The following is a 17,711-nucleotide window of genomic DNA, read 5'->3' on the forward strand; positions in this document are numbered from 1 at the left end:
TATATATATATTATTGTTTTAATTGCATTTAATAATTATTAGTGATGTGAATGTTTTCCTTTGTATTTCCTTTTTTATTAAATTTTGGTGTTCCTCTCTTGTTCAGGTTCTTACTGGAATCATCTTGATTTCTGAGAAATGCTTACATATTAATTTGGTTGATTCATTACCCTCACATACAATTATGATGGGGCTTTTCACTTTGCATTTTTGTATAGTGAAATCCAACACTCTTTTCCTTAATAATTTTTGTTTACATGGTGTCATATATAAAATTTTTCCATTCCAAATTACATAGTTAACATCTGTATTTATTCTAGTATTTTATTTAGAGTTTTTATTTGTCTAGAATTTTGCTATATAGTGTGACATAAGAATCCAATTTTATTTTTCCCAATGGTTAATAATTTCCCCAATACTATTCAATTCTTTCTTCACTGATTTGGCATACAATATTTATTATATCCCCAATTATTAAATATATTTTTATCTGTTTCTGATTTTTCTCATCTTTACCATTGATCTATTTCTGCTTTATTCTTTTATTTATGAAGTAGTTAAAGTAATTTTTATATGACATAATGTTGCTTCTCAAATATTTTATAGCTAGTATCATACATAAATCCTTAAAAAAAAACCCATTGAACAATTTTGTCAGATATGAAAAAACAAACTGTCATATTTTCTTTATAATTGTACTAGAGGCCCAGTGCATGAATTCGTGCATGGATGGGGACCCTCACCATGGCCAGTGATCAAAGCTGATTGGGGCCTGTCTGACCCAGTCCTGATTGGGTTGATCTGAGCCAGCCGGGGCAGGGGTGGGGGGAAGAGCTGGGGCGGGGGTGGAGGGAAGGACCACAGGAGGTTGGCTGTGGGAGTGCACTGACCACCAGGGGGCAGCTCCTGCATGAGCGTCTGCCACGGGTGGTCAGTGGGCATCATAGCAACTGGTTGTAATGGTCACTTAGGCTTTTATATATATATAGATTAAACTGATATTTTAATCTGGGGAGAACTGGTATCTTCACTGTATTCAGCCTTTTTTAAAAAAAATATATTTTATTGATTTTTTACAGAGAGGAAGGGAGAGGGATAGAGAATTAGAAACATTGATGAGAGAAAAACATTGATCAGCTACCTCCTGCACACTCCCCACTGGGGATGTGCCCGCAACCAAGATACATGCCCTTGACCGGAATCAAACCTGGGGCCCTTGAGTCCCCAGGCCGATGCTCTATCCACTGAGCCAAACCGGTTAGGGCTGTATTCAGCCTTTTTATCTAGATACATAGTTTCTCTTGTAATTCATTTAGTTTTTCTTTGTGTTTCTTTGGAAATTAGTAATGATTGGCCCCAGAAGAACTTGTATTAAAGAAAAATCCTAGAATGTATTATGCAGGACTGCAAAAATTACTATAATATCCCTGAATGAAATACATAAAGGCTAATTCAATCTTGAAAATGTTTACATATTTTTACAGAAGAGAAAAAATTGTTCATTAGAATATTGCTAATTTAAACGATATCTAGAGACATCGCATATATGGTAACCAAATGATTTTTACCACTTGTAGTTTTTATTAGTCTTCTTTTAAAAAATAAATACAATTTGATAAAATTTATGCTGTGAAATTTTTCTGTTAAACCATAAAACCATTAGGGAAAAAGTGCTAAAAATGAAAGCAACATTTGAACACAGAAAAACAAAATATCTCAAAATGTAAAATTGGTGAAGTTATACGTCTGAATTAGATATGTGCATGGGTGAACCCTGACCCTGTGGCCACCATCACAGGCCAGCACTAGTGTGAAGGCAATAAATAGTCAATTCTTACCATAAGTAAATTAACAAAAATAGGTGTTTATCATGGGGTTTTAAAATATCAGGTCAAAAATGAATATTTATAATAGTATACAGATGTAAAGAAAGGTTCCAGGGGCTCCGAAATGAAGAACAGTCTAGGAATGTGATTGCATGAGAAATGTTTCTAGTTATATCCCAAGGAACCATATAAGGACTCACTCCAAGTGCTGGTATTGGAAAACTTTTCTCATTGAGCCATGCTATGTAGAGACAACACATAAAGGTTAAAATAATAAAATTTTACTTTTTTCTGTATAAATTTCTAGTGGTAATAATTATTTTATGGTTTTTTTAAGTAACATATGAATACATGACTAAAGAATTTTGAGTTTTTTCTCTTTCATAGAGATGGATTTTTCTGAACCATATCAAGCTCACACTGTATAGTAGTATATGGCCAAAGACAATCATTAGTAATGTGAAAGAAAAAATTAAAAGGATATATCCAAGACATGTAAAAATCAGGGAAGTGTGACCCATACAAAGATAAAGAAAAGCAGGGAATAGGAACTGCCTTTGAGAGGCATGTTGGACTTAACAGACTTCAAAGCAAATATAATTAGGTTCAAAACTAAGGAAACTTATGTTTAAAGAATTTAAGAAGATAAGATACATGCTTTATGCAATAGAGAATATCCATAAAAAGGTAGAAATTATTCCTTTTGGGACTCTATATTGTTCTACATGTATTTTACAAGCTGTTCTTACATCTTTAAAGTAATTTTCTAATTGGGTTTCAATTTAGATAATTTCTATTGACCTATTTTTATGTTTACTGACATTCCTTCGACTGTATTCAATTTGCTATTAAGCCCCAGATCCAACAAATTTTTAATTTCAGATTTAAGAAAAACTTATTCTAGAAAGTTAGTTTGATCTTTAGAAATTTTATTTCTATATTAAGAAGTAGATTTTCCCTATTTTGTTTATCTTCAAATTTCTTTAACATTTACTAGTATAATGTAATTTCAGTCAATAATCTGCTAACTCCTATGTGTGATTCATTTGTGGATCTGCTTCTATATTTTGATTTTTCTCTTCCTTTCATGTCTTATCATTTTTGATAATGTGCAGATTACATATTTAAATAGCCAAGGAATTGGGAGCAAAAATTATTTTCCTCAGAGAGGACACATCGCTTTCTCTGTTAGGCACCTAAAATGAAGAGTTGGTTATTTCTATCTCAATAGGAATTCAGGTAGGTTGCACCTGGGTTACAGCCTGAGGTTCAGTTTACAAATGTCTTTAGAGGGAAATCTATCCTGAGTGGTTACAGGGACCTCCCTGGGGGGAAATTTGGGATTGAAGCTCAGCATCTGGAGATTTCCCTCTGGTCTCCAGCCCAGCCAATAGCATCCTATATTGCCATACTCTCAGCAAAATTCTCATGAGAACGCACTACCTGGCCAGAAGAATCAGCTCTAAGTTTGGAAAACTATAGATTCCAATTTGTCTTGCCAGCCCATGCAACTATTAACAACTCTTCTGAATTTCTTGCTACCCCAGCAGAGCTCTTCTGCCCACGGCTGGCCCATTTATTCCCAGACATGGCTAATGCTAACAGAGAGGGAAGTGACACCGATTTTTGCTCAAAAAAAGCCTCTTTTCTCTCTGGTAAAGAAAGTAGATATTTTAGACTTCTTTTTCTATACTACTTTCTGAAATCATATATGTCATATACATACATCTATGTGTATATATATTTATGGTTACAAAAATGTATTCCATTTGTTACAGTGGTAATCATATTCACTTGTACTTTCTAATTGGATGTAGAATACTCCAGTGCATTATTCATGTTCAGGTAATGTCTTAACAAGTAATTGATATATTGTACTTGTTTTTATTTCATATTAAACTAGTGTGTTTTATAGGTTACAGTAGCCTCCACAATAGTCAATAGAGTGTCTGTATCATAACAACAGCTATTGTGAAATTCTTACCCTAAGTAAATTAGAACATTATGTTCTAAGCGTTTTACATATATTACCTAATTTAATCCTCAGAGCAATTCCTTGAGTGAGGTACTATTATTAACACTATTATACACAAGGGAAAACTGAGGCTTGGAGAGTTTGGGTGACCTCTCAAGGTCATACACCTTATATTGGCATCAGCATTTAAATTCAAGCAGTTTTCCTTAGAGCCCAAACTCTTAGTCACTATACTATATTGTGGTCTTGAGTGAACACTTATTGTTTTTTGTTGTTGTTAATCCTCACCTGAGGATATTTTTTCCCTTGCTTTTCAGATAGAGCAGAAAGGGGGAAGCAAAGATAGATAGAGGAGAGAGAGAAAGAAAACATAAATATGAGACACATCCCAGGTATGTGCCCTTGACCAGGAATCGAACCCGAGACCCTTTAGTACATGGCTGATGCTCTAACTGCTCAGGCACATAGGCCAGGGCTTAATATTGCTTTTTAACAGGTTATCCTTTACTCCTCTCTTCTCTTCATACTTTGAAAACATTTGTTTTATATAATCCTTTAATTATATCATTATGTTCCATACCTCACTCTCTTTCCATATACTCTCCAGTCTGCTATGAATTACTTCTATTCCTTTTTATAGAACAAAGGTCTATTTTCCTTGAGAATTTAGCTTAGCTATCAACTCCTTCAGAAACTTTGACCACTCAGTTGGAATTTGAACTCTGTATTACATACACATACCTTAGAATTTAATCTATCGTACAAAATGTATTTATATATGTGTCTTATCCATTAGTCCATAAGATCCTTGAGAGTAGTAACCGGGACTTATCCTATCTTTCTACTTACACCCTAATGAGTCGTGACATGTGATAGTCACTGAATATATATTTACCAAATTGATTTCAATCTCTCTCTGTTCCCAAAATTGATTCTTAATAGGAATTTCAAAGGTTAAAATCTCTGTGCTGTATTACATTCATTTTGCTCCAAAAGGTAAAATATAATAGATCAAAATTTATGTTGTCATACATTTTGGAAGATCATCTTGGCTAAAGTTAAAATAGGAGAAATGTGGTTATTTAAAATTATAAAATTATTCACTTTAATTTTTATCTGTTTAATAGTTAAAAATAAAATTCAATCTCCTATTTCAAATTAAGCTACTATTCATTTTTAACTAATAATACCTTTATGTACCTGACACTTCAGGTGGAATGATTAAATTATGCATGTGTAGAAAGATCTCAGAACATAATGACAGGTACTACAAACCTACTATGTTCCCAGGTATTTAAAAAAGTACTGTATTTAAGACACCGATTTTAATTTATTGTTTCTCTTATGTATGACATTCTTCTTTTCCCTTTAATTCACATAGGGGGTGTAAATTTTTATTTCTTTAACTTGGATTTGTTTTTCATTGAATTTATACCATATAACATTGCATTGTTCAGCTTTGTTAGTTACATTAAGCAAAGAAGTAGACGTATAGAACCATTTCTCTTGCTCAAATGGAAGAGACTTTGGAAGGATATTTTTAAAAAACAGAGACAACAGTGGGCTGCACACAGATATATTAAGTCAGAGCATAAAGTCTTTAAAACTTCTCTTTTTATTCTTTACTTATAGGATATGTCTTGCTGTATTGAATGGATTAAATATACTTTATTCCACTGATTTTTAAAGCTGAAGTCCTTGAACAAAAATTTGAGCTAAGCAACTTCAAATAACTTATTTAGCTTTGCAAAGTTGTTTATGCTTACAACCCTCTTGGATTCCTTTTATGCTCTGCTCTGGAATGTATATAGCCCCAACTGTAAAAATTGCTGAGCGTGCTTGTCCTAAGAAGGAAGAAATAGAAGGGTTAGTTTAACCCCTATGGGTCTACAATTTGTGGTTCAGTGAATGAGTTCCATGCCATTCTTTGAAATTATTTCTATTCTCTATTTCTTTCTAATCTAGATGCATTGTTTTCTTATTAGATGTCTAACAAGGAAGACTATAGTCAAAAAGCATGTGAGCATTGTCTTCCTAAAACTGCTAGATGTGCTTTTTCAATTAACCATAAAAGATGTAGAGCAATCTCTTTGGATGAAGGTGTTTAGAATGGAAGGGGGTATTTTTCAAGTGTCTTGGGTAAAACTGTCATTCCTTTTCACAAGAGATGATAGTATTTTATGTTCAGACAATTTATTTCATCTCCTAAAAGAAATTGTTGCCTCAGTGAGACTCAGTCTTGGACTTAGATTTTAATGTTAACTGGAAAATATTTGTCTGAGGATGTGTTTCTCATGCCAATCAATGTCTTCTCCATCCCAAGGTCTCAGAAACACCTAACCTGAAACTCCCTTTCCCAAATCGTGTCTAAAATCAATGTATCATTATTGATTTTTTCCCTTTCCTTGAACCTTTATAAATAGAACTAGAGGCTTGGTGTATGAAAATTTGTGTACTTGGGGGGTCCCTCAGCCAGGCCTGTGCCCTCTTGCAGCCCGGGACCCCTCAGGGGATGTCCACCTGCTGGCTTAGGCCCACTTCCCAGGGTATTGGGCATAAGCTGGCAGTCAGACATCCCTCTGGCAGCCCAGGAGCCCTTGGGGGATGTCCAACTGTGGCTCAGGGAGCAGGCCTAAGCAGCAGTTGGACATCCTTAGTGCTGCCAAGGAGGTGGGAGAGGCTCCCACCACCGCCGCTGAGCTTGCAGCCGTGAGCCTGGCTTCTGGCTGAGCGGAGCTCCCCCTGTGGGAGCCCACTGACCACCAGGGGACAGCTCCTGTGTTGAGCATCTGCCCCTGGTGGTCAGTGTGTGTTGTCTTCTCATCTGCAACCACCTATACTCCCTGGTAAACTTTGGTTCTTTTTGAGTGTATAATAATTTTTTTAAAAGCCAAAAAAAAGAGGAGTCTAATTTCTCCCCTTGCCTCCAACTTAAATTTCTTTATACATAGTTTGAAAATTATCCTATCTAATAAAGAGGGAATATGCTAATTCACCCTCACACATCACAAAGCTGGTGGCACCCACAGCCAATAAGGAGAGAATATGCTAATTGACCATCACAACCTCAAAGATGGTGGTGCCCACAGCCACAAGATGGCAACACCCAGTCGCCTCAGCCCCACTGGGGCTTGCAGTGCACCTGCCTCCAGAGTCCCTGAGTCCCCTCATCCCCTCAGCCGCCCAGGGCCTCCCGAGGCTCAGGTAACCAGGGCCGGCTGAGGCTTGCGTTGCTGGCAGTGGCAGCAGCAGAGGTGTGATGGAGGTGTCGCCTTCCCCTGATCACTGGGTCACCTCCCGCTCCTGAGGGACACCCCCTCCAGTGCATGAATTTTCATGCACAGGGCCTCTAATGTATAAAGAAGAAAGGATAATAAAATTACATGGATATATATGAGGATGCATTTGTAGGTATTCATGCCAGTGTTTACACATGCACACATTTATTGCTTTATTTAATAAAAAAAATCACTATCTCTGCTCATTATTTAGTGATGATATTTGAGCTTTGGGAACAAATCTTATTTAAAATGTTGTAAGTCATGTGAACTTGGGTGGGCCAATTAACCTCCATGAAACTTAATTTTTCTTATTAAAAATGGGGATATTAATACTTGTAAGGTTGCAACAAGGAGCAACTGATATAACATTCAGCATAATTCATGGTACATTTTAGAATCTCTCACAGTTGTTATTTTAATATCTATCCTACTACTTTCTAGTCACTAGACTAGGTACTCAGAGATACAGAATTAAAGAAAACATAATCTCCCTTCTCAAAAGCCTCACAGTCTTGTGAGAAAGACCAAACTATCATCAAAACCCAAAATATAGTGTAAATGAGTGCTATTAAAAATATTAAGCAGGTGCATTTTCAACTAAAGTGGGCCAAAGCAAGAACATGGTGGGCAATGGTTGGCAATAGAATTTTATCTTTACCCACTTAATTGAAACTAGTTGCTAGCCAGAGAATTTTGTCTGTTAATTATTTTTAATTTGTTGACCATTTTCATGATTTAATTTACTTGTTTCTATTTCTATTCAGAGTTTATATATTTTTGTAAAGCTAATAATAGTGAGGTATTTTTTCCTTTGTTCTTCAGCATAAAAAATAGAGGATACCACTGAACACCGAAATGTTGTCTTGTCTTAGAATTGGAGGAAATCTTGTACCAACAAAGGATCTCTTAGAATATAATTAATATGTGTTGGGACACAAGCGTTGGTGTGGACTTTTTATAGAGTGAATGCCAATTGACTTTGTCAAAATAATTGCAGATGTTTAGAGATCATCAATATTTTCCTATCATTCCTATAATATTGAAGTAATTTCCCCAATTCTAAAGCTTCAATATATAGCAGTTTAATATTTAAAAAGTTCCTATAACACACAGTAGAGCAATTTGCAGAGAACTCTAAAGTTCTAGAGTATAGGAGTGAGTGTGATCTGGATCATAATAAAATGTAACAGCCCTGAAGGTTGTTGGGAGTCAGGATCAGCGGCCAGAGTTAGAGGATGCAACAAATACAATAACTCTCTCCATTACTCTGAAGGGTCTGATAAAACTTAAACTTGTACATTTCTCAGGATATCACTCAGTTATGACTTCTGAGAGAAAATTAAAAGTATGAGCCTTTAAGTGATACAAAGAGAAGGAAAATCTGATACTGTGAGAGTAGCTGGGCATGGGTAGGAAATTAAACAGAGATAAACATAAAATAACTAGGAATCAAAGAAAAATACAAAGAATTCAAGCATGGATTATAAATAGGAATACTTAGGAATGAAAATAGAGATGATAGGAAAGGAAACAAAATTGAGGATTTGAAATAGAGTAAACTGACATTAATACAATCTTTTTAAAGAAACAAAACAAAATTTTAGATGAAATAGTTTTATAGTTCCCTTTGTTATTTTTCTCTTTTAGTTTCTACATAGGAAAGAAACAGCAACCACCACTGTTTTGCTCCTTATTTGCCTGCTGTTTTCCATAGCTAGAAAAACCGGGAGAGAAGAGAAAAGTCACCTGAGGTGAGGCATCCACGGGGGGCTGCGGCAGGACTCTGACCCAGTTGTCCCTGAGTCTGTTACACCACCTGTCCTCTCTGAGTTGTAATTGTGTCTTTTTACAAATTTTGGGGAAATGTAGCAAATTAAATGTTTCCTATCTCAAGTCTTTTTTACTCTGACCTGCTCTATAATGTCTCGCACTAAATATTCGTCTCATTCTGCTGGTTTTCTCTCATGCTGGAGTTCACTTAAGGTTCAATTTTAGGAAGTTGGATTTTTAATAAGATTTCTTTAAATGGTTTCTATATTTAGCCAATCTTGCAGTTCTCAACAGTACATGGAAGAGCAAATAGGGAGCTTAAATGAATTAGCTTCTTTACTAGATGAAACCAAAGTTTGGGCTCTCTAACTTCTAAGACTTGGAAGCCGTGTTGGTAATCTAAATTTATCAATAGCCTAACATAAAACTCTTCTTAAAGGACTTCTTTATGCTGCTTATCATAGTAACGCTTGTTAAGTTTCCAAGAGTGGCCCTTTCCCTCCAAATGTTTCCAGCCTGACAGATCGCTCTTTTCTGAAGTGCACTCATTTGGGTCCCATGCTGCGACTACACGTCCATTTCTATATCTGAAGGAAGATGTCAAATATAGAAGAATTAATTTCTGACCCTGTTTTAAAAAGACAAAAAAAAAATCTGGGCTTATTTTTTAAAACTATGTAAAGCTTGGACAATTTATAGTACACGTGTAATGCCATCCTTCTTTTTCTTTTTTAATAGTGAACACAAACAAAATTAAAGATTCCTTTTTCTTTAGATTGTCCCTTGGATCCTGCCAGGTACTCAGTAGTGAGCCCTGTGACTCCGATGGTGTGGAGAGGAAGGTAGGCAGGAGGCGGAGGATGGCAGGAGACATTTTATGATTTATGCAGTTTTTCTGAAATATGTTCCCTGTACTTACTGCATAGTGTTACTATTATTATCATTTGGTGGGCCCGAGGCATGGGCCACACACATCATCTGCCTAAAAATAATTCTACAGCCTGTCTGGGTGTCATTATGGTGTTTGTTTCATAACAACTGCCTATGAATCTTTATTAAAATTCAAGTGGGCTGAGACTTGGAGCCAACAATGGGGCCCGTCCACAACTAATAGAGCACAGTCTGTCCTTGGGAGGCTCTGGCAGGATCAGAGGAGGGTGTGTCAAACATGAGGCACACTGCAAAGAATCTCAGGCCCAGGGACTCTGAAAGAGACAGGATGAGACCATGGAAATGCATTTCTCCCCAAAGAGAATTGTGTTATTTAGTTCCCTCCCAGAGAGAGAGTGAATAGATCTGCCGAGCTAAAAACCTAGTTGAGGGTCATGCCACCACTGACCTTGCTGAGTGACCTAGGACAGCGAATGCTGAAATGTCAGGGGCTTTTTTTTTTTTTTTTTTAGATTTCTAACAGCACAAAGGCAACAGCACAGGGTTTTTAGTAGATATTTTATAAAATCACAGGGTTTAGATGGCAGCATAACAACCTTTATAATTGTAAACATTCCTTCATATATTGAGATACAGCCTAGGTTTAGGAAACAAAATCTCCATAAAAATCAGTGACTATGAAGTGTGAAGTTCACAGATCAATCTCTAAATTAAATACCTATTATTTTTACAAGTATTTTTTTGAATTAAAATGTTTTTAAAAAAATAACTATGAAGACATAGATATAGGATTGGTTGTGAGCAAAAAATACGTAGTTGTAGAATTAAGACTGAAGACAGGTCTATATTTGACAATTAATGACTGCATATATCTATATAATAAAAGCCTAAATGATAGTTATGGTGGAAAGACCAGAACGACTAGTTGCTATGATGTGCACTGACCACCAGGGGGCAGACGCTCAATGCAGGAGTGCTGCTCAGCCAGAAGCCGGGCTCACAGCTGGAGAGTGCAGTTGCCACAGTGGGAGCCTCTCCTGACTCCGGGGCAGCACTACCAAGCAGCAGCAGCAGGCTCAGTGGGCCGGGATGAGCACGAGTGGCGTGGCACCCAGCCCTGATTCAGGCTCCTCCCTGGCTGCCTGCCACTTGGCACACTGCTACATCCCCCAAGGGGTCCCAGACTGTGAGAGGGATGTTCGACGGCCGGCTTAGGCTCGATCCCAGTGCCATTCTCTGTAGAAGGCAGTCGGTCTGAATAACTCAGTGACTTGGGGAAGCACAGGGAACTCAGGGTGAGCCTGCCTCCATGCTTGACTCACCCACTCGATGGTGTTCGCGTGACAGACTATGGTGGCCCAGCCCATGCACATTTAGCAGCTGCTGAAACTCAAGCAGCAGGCTGTGCAGCAGCAGAAGGCCATCCAGCCACAAGCTGGCAGTTGGACATCCCCCAAGGGGTCCCGGACTATGAGAGGGTGCAGGAAAGGCTGAGGGCCACCGCCCCCCCCCAGTGCACACATTTTGTGCACCAGGCCTCTAGTATAAAATAAAAAATCATAACATTGTATTTGAGAAACAACTTTTCTTTTAGTCTTTAATATTACTAAACATAATTCAAACTAATTTCTCATTACTTTAATTTCAATATAGTAAATGTGGGATATTGATACCATATGCAAAAAATAAAAATAAAAATCCTATTTTCTGTGATCATATTGGAGTGATAGCATTAGTATTATTTCACTGGTACTTTGGGGCTTATATAGTTAGATAAAACAGATAAGTAGTTATGGAATACTAGAGGCCTGGTGCATGAAATTCATGCACAGGTAGGGTCCCTAGGCCTGGCTGGCGATAAGGGCTGATCAGGGCCTTCTGGCTGCCAGCCAGGGCCTTCCTTCGTTCCACGATGCTTGCTAGTGGTCAGTGCACACCATAGGGAGCACTTGAACTCCCAAGGGGACAATTTGCATATTAGCCATTTACTAGTATTATATAGGATTCTAGTTCTATCATACTTTGTGTAAGTAAGCAAATATAATCATAATGTAGAATAAGTTAAATTAATTCCCCATTGTCCTGCATTTGAATTCAAAGCTCAAATTTGAACTTGAAAAGTATATCTTTAAATAATATATCTTACCTCTGTTTATATAGTATATGTCTTGCTATTTATATAGTATATGTCTTGCCTAGAAATAACAGCAAGTTCAGTATGATCTGTTATCTCCAAATTATAATCTGGTGATATCATTTTTACTAAGATAAATCAAGATGTTTTAAAGAAATAGGTGATTCCATGTCTCTGACAGAAAATGTGAATTTGGATCATCTTTTATACTAGAACGAATGAAAGCTACCAAAGACTACTAGTCATGTCAAAGGATAAAAATCCTGAAACACATCAGTTAAGTGATTCTTATTTTGTCCTAGCAAATGTTTAGGTGAATACTATGTATAGTAAGATAATTTTGAAATTTCGTTATTTACCTAGTAAAGGAAAAGAATAATTTTAGGGTCATAATCTTTTTGTAGGATTCAAAAAGATTATGATCATTACTAAGGTACATTATATTTTGAAATTAAATTCCTTTGTATATCTATACATATAAAAGGCTAATATGCAAAGTGTCCCTCGGGAGTTCAACCGGGAGACCGGGAGTTCGATCACTTGCTATGAGGTGCGCTGACCACCAGGGGGTGGCGTGGAACGAAGGAAGGCCCCGGCTGGCAGCCGGAAGCCCCAATCAGCCCTGATTGCTGGCGAGGCCTAGGAACCCTACCTGTGCATGAATTTCGTGCACCAGGCCTCTAATTTTTTAAGAAAAATAATAAACAACTTGTTTCTACTTATTGCTTTATTTTTTTTAATATATTTTATTGATTTTTTACAGAGAGGAAGGGAGAGAGATAGAGAGCTAGAAACATCGATGAGAGAGAAACATCGATCAGCCGCCTCCTGCACATCTCCCACTGGGGATGTGCCCACAACCCAGGTACATGCCCTTGACTGGAATCCAACCCGGGACCCCTCAGTCCGCAGGCCGACGCTCTATCCACTGAGCCAAACCGGTTTCGGCTACTTATTGCTTTATAAGTAAATCTGATTGAGCAGCAACTACAAAGTAATCTACACAGAATTATTGAAAGTATTTAGAGGTGATATCCCTTTGAAAGAATTTTTTTTTCTTAAAGAAAGGAAGATGGTTTTGAATTCTCAGCAAGAAGTCACCATCTCAATTAAAAATGGTTCTGAATAGGGAGTTAAAAGCTGCTAGTCCATTTTGTTAATGCTTTGGCCATTAGGAGCATATACAAACAGAAATTAAAGTGATGGGAAATTAGTTTGAATTCTGTTTAGTAATGTTAAAGGATAAAAGAAAAGTGGTTTTTCAAATACGTTATATTTTTTATCTTATATGTAATAATTGAATCTCATTATCAATTATGTAATCAAAGAGTGAAAAACTCAGACTGGTGGCGGTTTACACGTGAGGAAGACTGTCTTCATGAAACTCCTGGGAGCTGAAATGGCTACCAGCCTTTGCAGTCGGGCTGGTTTGTACCTGTGTGAGCAGAATGCAGATGTCTCTGTTTTCATTTCTCTGATATGACTCAGGGTCTAAAACAGATCGAGACACCCAGATTGGAGTAAACAGCTTCTCAGGAGTAGTTCTTTATGATCATTCACTATTCCAGGGAGACACCCACGTGCTCGTGTTTGTAGTTCTCCTTACTATTGAAGTATAATCATCAGTATGCTAAAAATATCAGTTATTTTTTCCATAGATCCCAATAACTATGTTATTAAAAATGTTTAGGGGTATGCTTTTTTTTTAGATCTTTAGAAATTTTATATAGTTTCAGAAACATATTATTTTGGTAACAATAATGCGTACATATACAACATAATTATTATTCCTTATTTGGCAATGCTTTCCATATAATAATAGCATAGCAAAAAACATTGGGCCTATTTGATATGCTAGGAAGGTGCTACATTTTGGGGCTTTCCAATACAAGCTCCCTTCATCTTGTTCATCCTGTCCCCAGGGCTGCAGTGCACAGAAGTGCCATTTGTACCTGAAGGAACTTAAGGGGTGACTTTTATATTGTCTTCTATCTGCATGGTATCCTCAAAATGGGGAACAACCAAACATGACAACCTGAAGAGTTTTCACATTCAAATGACCTATTTTTTGTAAAAATTACTGTACTACACCAAACTATTTAAAAATTTATTCCTATATTTTGAAAATAAAGTAGATCAAGTTTTGAGACCTAAGTAGAAAATGAAATTAACATAAATAACCAAAGATTCTGGGCATTTTTAGTATTAGACATCTCATTATCAAGATTTGCAAAGATCAGTAGCTGAATCCTTTTATAGTGAAGACACTTAAATTCACCACAGTGGAAGTATGCATCTCTGAAAAGTGGTAAAGACAAAAGGTAACACATAGTGGAACATGAGGGACTAGTGAAACAGGTACTATGATACCTAATATTCTGCTAAGAGAGGACCAGGGATAAACTAGGAACCTAAGGGAGGAGATATAGAGAAGTGGTTTCAAGAAAAGTAAAGGAAATGAGAGTCTCCACATTCATCTTCAACACCCAAGTTTATTATTAAGGTTGCATAGGATGACAGAAAAGCATATCACCACTGGTTGTCTCTTTCACAAACCCAAGTGTAAGTTTTGATTCCAGAGTGATGTGCTTGGGCACCTTATTCATGAACAAGTGAACTCAGTTCCTCATATTATTCTCTCTTTTTTTTATTTAGAAAAAGAGATCACGTCTAGTGCCTTTTCTTGTTTTCATTTTTGAGTTGGCTTTTTTTTCTTTTTCAGACAAGGTGTCACAAATTTCCTTTTGCTTAAGATCTCAAAACTGATTTTCACAGAGAATAGTATAGTAGTGACGCAAGTGTTCTTAGTTGGCAATATATTGCTACCAGCCTCACAGATAAACAATGTGTTCAAGAAAAAGTCTTTTCCCTGTACCCCTACTTAAATAATAGCCCCATGATGAGAATCTGATAAAGTAAATTTTTTTTTTAAAGAAAGAACTCATATATCCTGTACTAAGTAAAAATAAAATGTCTCTAGATTTTCGCCCTTATCATGTTCAGCACTCATACTTTTATGTTTATTTGATACCTGGGGAAAGATGACTTCAACTTCAGTCTCAAATGTGTTTTAAATTTATACTTAATTTTCTTTTTAAAATGCCTAAGTAGTAGAATAGAAAAAAAGAATATTCATGTATTTAATTAAATTCCAAAGTGTGTTTATATGTTTCACAACTTCTCTTTGAGGAGCTGGGTTAGTAATAAGACCATATATTTGGTTCTTTACTGTTTACAATGAGCTTTGTAGAGTAATGGTATAAAGATATCGATAATAATAATGTTCTCAGTTCTTGTATCTGCTGAAAGGAGGAGAAAATTCTTCTAAACACCAACTAATGGAAGGCTCTTGAATTCAATGAGAATGCCAGAATTCCATTGCTGATTTGTCCCGGCAGGAACAGTAGGCCATTTTCTCCATCTCCCAGATTCAGATCATGTATTATTACATTTGCAAATTGCCATGAAGAAATGGTAGCAGTAACACCAAATCTGAAACTGGAGATATGCGTTATATCTTGTACAGTGCCTTTTACTAAGTATATTTTCAACATACATATGCTCGCTATTTAACCCAATCATCTTTTTCACCTATTATTTTTTCTGAAGGCTTATATGTATATACACACACACACACGCACACATACATGCTTCCACACAAATACATACTTTATGAAAATGGTGTGTTTTTACTGCATTTGAGGGTATAGTTAGCTAGATTAAGTGAACTTTTTAAAAGAATGAGCTTAATTTATTGACCCTCTCGTCAAGAGGAATCTGATGATGCCAATACTGAACACTTTATTTCCAAATGAGGCATGGCATATTGAATGACACCACAGGATCTACAAACACTTTTAAAACATATTGTAAAGGACCAGGAAATATTTCTGTTCCCGGGGCCAAGCTAGGAACCACATGCTAGATTCTGAGGATTTCTGTGAGCCTTTTTGTCTTGCCCTTGGCTGACTCAGCTCTACAGCTGGGGAGGTGTGGGCAGTGTCTTCGGAGAGTTCCCACCACTAAGAGTCTGTACTGGATTAACCTGTGAATAAACCCATGCATTCCAAAAACAGAGGCAAAAAAGAAAGCATAAACATTTTTCTCTACATTTGCTTAACACGGGGAATTTGTGAAAAAAGTTTTGCTTTTGAAATGGAATAGAATAAATATAACTTTATTGGGGACGAATGTTCTTTGAATGCATTTCAAATGTGGTTTGCGTACACTCAAGCCTAATATGTTAGTTTTCCTTTGGCAGAAGAGTATTCTGCTATGCCCATTTTTGCCCAGTCATCCTAGCAATTCATTGATTGATATCTCAATTTACTAATCAATCACAATTTATTGGAGACCTCCTCTGTGCCAGGTTTGCAATACAGAGTGATGTCATCCAAGGGTAAGATTTCTCTTGCATGATGCTCAGCTTCCTAACTGCCTAGAGATGCAATGAAGAACAGAGAAATAATGTTTTCAAACATTGCATCCTTTTCTTAATGCAACAATGACAGAATGCCAAACAGTCTACTTTGGTCCACACGTGTGATTCACATTCAGAATATCTGCTGGGCCCCAAAATAATGGACAGGTATGTTTCATGTGATTAAAATGTTCAAAAGTGTCTCTTTAGCCATGCACTTTACTTGTCTGATCTATAATCTTTCCTGTGCAATAAGCTGATAAATATTCCGGCAGGTTTTTTTATTAATTCTTTTTGCTTTTATTTTGTAGCTTTTGACTGACATCTATTCACTTCAAGGGTGATTTTCCTGTTGGCAAGAGGCAGAAGAGACACACCAAGCATCACCTTCAGGAACAAGCAATTTAGGTACTATAATGAGATGGGTCTTTTCAGAGTCTATAATTGGTGACAAGGTATGGCAGCTTCATATCAGACAAATATGTACAACACAGAGCTTATTAATGAGGATGGAGCGTCATATTCAAGAAAGCTTCCTGTGACTATGAGACAGGAGAATATAACAGATAGTGTAGGTTGTTACTAAGTCCAATATCTCCAATTTGCATCATAAAACCTTCATGTAAGACAATTCAAGCTAATCCAGGATGGGATATTTCCCCCCTTTAGAATTCACTAGGGTAGCCAGCAATCCATCACTGTGGATCCCAGCCCTCACAGACAACAGCAATAATCATCTAAACTTGCAGATATGTTCAATTTAATTGGGTTAGTTTAGTAACCTTCCTCGTATTAGAGCCAACTTGCAAAAAGATGTAATATTTTCACAGTTATGAAGACATAGCAGCTGGCCATAGAAAGATTTGATTGTGGATCAAGAAATCAGATTTCCATCAAGTTAAGAACTCTTCATGGAAATATATCTGGAAAAAATAATAAAGTAAAATGATTAACAAGGAAACCTACAAAGATATTGGCAAGGCATACAAAACTGACAATGCTGAAATCTGTTTCTCAGCTTACTTTATGTTTTTACTAATATTTTGGGGGGGAAACATTAATTTTAAATAAATCCAAAATATTAAAAAGTAGATATTGAAACACTATATTATTTTTGAATGTTCTAATACTTACAAGTCTTAAGAAACTTCAAGATATTCATATTATTTTGCAAATATTAATTCATTAAGCTTTATACAATTTTCTCAGAGAGGTAGTAGTGTCTTTTTTTAAACATTCTTAAAACATTTAAAAGTAAACAAGTTTTATGCATTCAAATATAATTTCAAGAGAAGTCAAAAAGAGAACCCAGGTGTTAAGTTCCTGGTGCTTTGTTATAACAGAAATGACACTTTTTTGTGAACAATAGAAAAGTAGTTAGAAAATAAATCAGTCTTCTTAAATGTAACGCTGG

Source organism: Myotis lucifugus, unplaced genomic scaffold, assembly GCF_000147115.1.
Source record: "Myotis lucifugus unplaced genomic scaffold, Myoluc2.0 scaffold_0, whole genome shotgun sequence".
Classification (NCBI taxonomy): domain Eukaryota; kingdom Metazoa; phylum Chordata; class Mammalia; order Chiroptera; family Vespertilionidae; genus Myotis; species Myotis lucifugus.